The following is a 6,492-nucleotide window of genomic DNA, read 5'->3' as shown; positions in this document are numbered from 1 at the left end:
TCAAACGTTGCAATTTTCAATATTTTGCAATATATATGTTGGATATTCAATATATGTTATCTTTTACATTTATGTGCGATGTTCAATATAAGTGTGCGATGTTTTTCATTATTTGCGTGATGTTTAATATATTTGTGCGATGTTTTACAATATATGTGCGATGTTCAATATATGTGTGCGATGTTTTACATTTATATGCGATTTTCAATTTATATGTGCCATGTTTTTGACGATATATATGTGCGATGTTTTCAATATTATGTTCGATTTTTTGCATTAAATGTGCGATGTTTTTCGATACAATTGTGTGTGTCGTTTTACAATATATTTGCGATATTCTCAAATATGTGAGCAATGTTTCACACATATGTTTGACATTTCGAGCTATTTGTATTCGATGTTTAATCGGTATGTTTGCATTCGATCTTTTGCAATATGCATTTGATATTTCCTAAAGTCTGGTTACTAGACCGCGAAAGTCTGACTATTTTGCCTAAAGTCAGTGTATGAGACGTCAGGGGATCGCGTAAAGTGATTAGAGCCAGACCTAAACGGTAAAAACCGGAATTGTGGGTAATTCTTTAAGCATACGCAATGCGTTCATCATTGTTTGGGCAGTACCCCCAGCTGTGCCTGTACTACCCATAGTGTTATGTGCATCATCTATGCATTGAGGAGTGCATGACACATGGTCTGAGCTCCAGGGCCGATGTGCACCTGTCCCGTTTAATGATCCAGTTACCTGATAATTTGTTAGTATAAGCTGATGTAAAATTGGGCAAACTTAGATGTTTATGAAAAAAAATCAAATTGTAATGCATTTTTAAAGCAAATTCGGGAAAAATCAGATGTTTCTGGAAAATTGCAGATTGTATGGGGTTAGATGCTTATGAAACATTTCAAATTGTGAGGAGTGAACATTGCATATTTTAGCGAAATTGGGCAAAATCAGATGTTTCCGAAAAATTTCAGATGTAAGGGATTAAGTCAAAAAAAAAGTCTCCGGTTTCTGGTATGTGCGCGCGTCGCCGTAGCCATTTTTCAATGAACGATGATGTCTCAAAACCGCCAAACTCACTGGTTTGACTGGAATCCTGCTGCTGCAAAATTTTAACGTGTTTTTAGATGGGGTTATGATCGAGAATAAGCTTTATGTGGCCCCTCTGGTCCCCCATAATATTTGCACTAAGTTTAGTCGGGAACCATTTGCAGTCATCAGCCGACATTTGAAGCAAAAATAAACAGGTAAAAAAAAAAAAAAGCCGCGTCGCCGCACCCCTTTTTGGGCAAGCTCCATACCAGAAACCGGAAACTTTTTTTTTTGGCCTAACCTTGCTTTTTTAGTGAAATTTTGCAAGTTAGATGTTTATGAAACATTTCAAATTGTAAGGGGTGAACATTGCATATTTTAGCGAAATTGGGCACAATCAGATGATTCTGGAAAATTGCAGATTGTTAGGGCTTAACCTTGTATTTCTAGCAAAATTGGGCAAAAAGAAATGTTTATGAAAAATTTTAAATTGTAAGAGGTGTACCTTGTATATTTAGTAAAATTTGGCAAAATCAGATTTGTATGAAAAATCTTAAATGGTAAGGGGTTAACCTTGTTTTTTTTTAGCAAAATTAGGAGCATATTTTACTAAAATTGGGCAAAATCAGATGCTTCTAAAAAATCCAGATGTAAAGTTTCCACAAACACAGCTGTTGAAAAAGAGCCCAATGTTGAACTTTACTGAGTCTTAGGTCTATCGAGGGGACGATCCTTATTTCAACCCCCGGAGATTCGCTGACAGTCTCTATTTTTCTTTTTAAGAAAGTCGAAATAGCTGAAGAGGGAGGTGAGAATCTATATGTGCCCAGATACAAAGAGTAAAAATCTACGGATCTGCCTTTTGAAAATATACAATTGCGGTGTTCATTGTTGCGTAATGATCCGCCTAGCACGCGACTGTTTTGCACATTAGGCTGTGTTATGCAGCTTCCTAACAAACCAAACACACTGGGCTCATTATATCGGCTTGTTTTTACCCATTAAGGTAAAGCAAATGGACCCAGTAATCTTCCTGGCACGTTTGCTCACTTATAAAGACAGCTTTTCTCAGTTTAAGGAAAATTCTAAGGTAACGAAATGGCCGAGTGGTTAGACTCGTCGTCCACGGTTAGCGGGGTCCCGGGTTCGAATCCCGCTGGTGTCTTTTTGGTTTTTAACGAATGAGTTCAATTATTCACTATAAGAGATTTAATTTCCCGTCGTAAAGTACCAACAGTACCTTAGCTTAATCGGTAAGCACTGCTGCTGGTACTGTCCGCGAATTCCAGGTTGGCGCCTTCGTACAGGTTCAGGGCATGTGGTCCACTCGGAGGATCAGGGCTTAGGGGCCGCCCTGTTCCTCCCTTAGCTCTTGCTTTTACATGGTGCCTGGCCCTCCGGGGTTATATGGATGGATAGGGAAGGAAGTGTGTATTGGTCGGGGACGCCGAGACCCCGGAAGAGAACTAAGGGATCGGCTGGGGCATTGTTATGGCTCAGACCGATCCCTGAAAGCTTGACTAGCACATAACTTTTTGATTTTTTTTTACCCTCTATCTTTTATACTATGGTTTAGTTTGATATCTACAGCTGCTCGGCAGGTCTACGGGTAGTATCAAAATTGAAACAGAGGTGTATGTCATAAATCAATGAATATTTCATAATTGACTATAATCAAAACGGAGTTTCGTTTGATCAATTTGACTATCATTATATAATTACGCGATTGCCAATTGACGTAAGAAACGCCATAAATTATACCGGGAAAGAATAAAGATGTACATCGTAATATAAATATTATTTATACATCTTTCAAATAACGTGTCTTTAATTGAGAGCATTCCAAACAATACAGTAATTCGCAATAGTAATAGAATGGTATATGATAGCACGATCAATGCGTCTCTATTAAATTAAAAAAAATATAATTTAGGCCCCTATGTGTGAAATATTCTTTGATTGACTATGAGCATTCCATACGAAAGAGTTAATTCGCAAAATATAGCAACAACAAAAGAGAAAGGAAAAAGAGAAAATTCCTTTACCCTAAAAACTGGAAAAATAATTTGTTTTAAAAATGTCAAATGGGACACTTCATTGATTTAACAGTTTGCAAGGAGTTAGCCTTACATTTTAGCAAAATTGGGAAAAATCAGATGTTTCTGGAAAATTGCAGCTTGTAAGGGGTTAACCTTGCATTTTTAGTAAAATTTAGATGTTTATGAAACATTTCAAATAGTAGGGGGTGAACCTTGCATTTTTTTTTAGCGAAATTGGGCAAAATAAAATCTTTCTGGAAAATTTCAGATTGTAAGGGGTTAACCTTCTTTTTTTTTTTTAGCAAAATAGGGCAAAATCAGGTGTTTATGGAAAATGTCAGATTGTAAGGGGTTAACTTTGCATTTTTAGCATAATTGGGCAAAGATTTGTATGAAAAATCTAAAATTGTAAGATGTTAACCTTGCCAAATTAGGGCAAAATCAGATGATTCTGGAAAATTGCAGATTGAAAGGGGTTAACCTTGCTTTTTTAAGCGAAATTGGGAAAAATCAGATGTTTCTTGAAAATTGAATATTGTAAGGGGTTAACTTGGCATTTTTAGCATAACTGGGCAATATCAGATTTATATGACAAATCTCAAATTGTAAGGGGTGAACCTTGTATTTTTAGCGAAATTGGGCAAAATTAAATCTCTCTGGAATATTTCAGATTGTTAGGGGTTAACCTTGCTTTTTTAGTGATATTTGGCAAAATAAGATGTGAATGAAAAAATTCAAATTGTAAGGGGTTAACCTCGCTTTTTGTAGTAAAATTGGGCAAATTTAAATGTTTATGAAAAATCTCAAATTGTAAGGGGTGAACCTTGCATTTTTAGCAAAATAGGGCAAAATCAGGTGTTTATGAAAAATGTCAGATTGTAAGGGGTTAACCTTGCATTTTTAGCAAAATTGGGAAAAATCAGATTTGTATGAAAAATCAAAAATTGTAAGAGGTTAACCTTTGCCCAATTAGGGCAAAATCAGATGCTTCTGGAAAATTGCAGATTGAAAGGGGTTAACCTTGCATTTTTAGCAAAACTGGGCAATATCAGATTTTTATGAAAAATCTCAAATTGTAAGGGGTGAACCTTGCATTTTTAGCAAAATTGGGTAAAATCAGATGTTTCTGAAAAATTTCAGATGTAAGGGGGGTTAACCTTGCTTTTTTAGTAAAATTGGGCAAATTTTAATGTGCATGAAAAATTTCAAATTGTTAGGGGTTACCCTTGCATTTTTTAGCAAAATACGGCAAAACCAGGTGTTCATGAAAAATTTCAGATCGTAAAGGGTTCACCTTGCATTTTTAGCAAAATTGGGCAAAATCAGATGTTTCTGGAAAATTGCAGATTGAAAGGGGTTAACCTTGCATTTTAAGCAAAATGCTGCAAAATGCTGCAAAATGAGATTTTCATAAAAAATCTCAAATTGTAAGGGGTGAACCTTGCTTATATTAGCAAAATTGGGCAAAATCAGATGTTTTTGAAAAAAAAAAATCCGATGGAAGGAATTAACCTTACTTTTTTCTTTAGTGAAATTTGGTTAAAATTAGTTTTTTTTATGAAAAATTTCAAATTGTAAGGGGTTAAGATTGCATTTTTTTTCAGCAAAATACGGCAAAATCAGATGTTTATGAAAAATTTCAAATTGTTAGGGGTGAACCTTGCATTTTAGCAAAATTGGGCAAAATCAGATGTTTCTGGAAAATTTCAGATGTAAGGGATTATCCTTGCTTTTTTTAGTGAAATTTGGCAAAGTTAGATGTTTATGAAAAATCTCAAATTGTAAGGGGGGAACCTTGTATTTTTAGCGAAATTGGGCAAAATCAGATCTTGCTGGAAAATTTCAGATTGAAAGGGGTTAACCTTGCTTTTTTAGTAATATTGGGCAAATTTAAATGTTAATGAAAAATCTCAAATTGTAAGGGGTGAACCTTGCATTTTTTAGCAAAATAGGGCAAAATCAAGTGTTTATGAAAAATCTCAAATTTTAAGGGGTGAACCTTGCATTTTTAGCAAAATTGGGTAAAATCAGATGTTTCTGAAAAATTTCAGATGTAAGGGGGGTTAACCTTGCTTTTTTAGTAAAATTGGGCAAATTTTAATGTGCATGAAAAATTTCAAATTGTTAGGGGTTACCCTTGCATTTTTTAGCAAAATACGGCAAAACCAGGTGTTCATGAAAAATTTCAGATCGTAAAGGGTTCACCTTGCATTTTTAGCAAAATTGGGCAAAATCAGATGTTTCTGGAAAATTGCAGATTGAAAGGGGTTAACCTTGCATTTTAAGCAAAATGCTGCAAAATGAGATTTTCATAAAAAATCTCAAATTGTAAGGGGTGAACCTTGCTTATATTAGCAAAATTGGGCAAAATCAGATGTTTTTGAAAAAAAAAAATCCGATGGAAGGAATTAACCTTACTTTTTTCTTTAGTGAAATTTGGTTAAAATTAGTTTTTTTTATGAAAAATTTCAAATTGTAAGGGGTTAAGATTGCATTTTTTTTCAGCAAAATACGGCAAAATCAGATGTTTATGAAAAATTTCAAATTGTTAGGGGTGAACCTTGCATTTTAGCAAAATTGGGCAAAATCAGATGTTTCTGGAAAATTTCAGATGTAAGGGATTATCCTTGCTTTTTTTAGTGAAATTTGGCAAAGTTAGATGTTTATGAAAAATCTCAAATTGTAAGGGGGGAACCTTGTATTTTTAGCGAAATTGGGCAAAATCAGATCTTGCTGGAAAATTTCAGATTGAAAGGGGTTAACCTTGCTTTTTTAGTAATATTGGGCAAATTTAAATGTTAATGAAAAATCTCAAATTGTAAGGGGTGAACCTTGCATTTTTTAGCAAAATAGGGCAAAATCAAGTGTTTATGAAAAATCTCAAATTTTAAGGGGTGAACCTTGCATTTTTAGCAAAATTGGGTAAAATCAGATGTTTCTGAAAAATTTCAGATGTAAGGGGGGTTAACCTTGCTTTTTTAGTAAAATTGGGCAAATTTTAATGTGCATGAAAAATTTCAAATTGTTAGGGGTTACCCTTGCATTTTTTAGCAAAATACGGCAAAACCAGGTGTTCATGAAAAATTTCAGATCGTAAAGGGTTCACCTTGCATTTTTAGCAAAATTGGGCAAAATCAGATGTTTCTGGAAAATTGCAGATTGAAAGGGGTTAACCTTGCATTTTAAGCAAAATGCTGCAAAATGAGATTTTCATAAAAAATCTCAAATTGTAAGGGGTGAACCTTGCTTATATTAGCAAAATTGGGCAAAATCAGATGTTTTTGAAAAAAAAAAATCCGATGGAAGGAATTAACCTTACTTTTTTCTTTAGTGAAATTTGGTTAAAATTAGTTTTTTTTATGAAAAATTTCAAATTGTAAGGGGTTAAGATTGCATTTTTTTTCAGCAAAATACGGCAAAATC

The sequence above is a fragment of the Patiria miniata genome, unplaced genomic scaffold (assembly GCF_015706575.1).
Source record: "Patiria miniata isolate m_02_andy unplaced genomic scaffold, ASM1570657v1 HiC_scaffold_3, whole genome shotgun sequence".
NCBI lineage: Eukaryota > Metazoa > Echinodermata > Asteroidea > Valvatida > Asterinidae > Patiria > Patiria miniata.
This window is presented reverse-complemented; position numbering follows the sequence as displayed.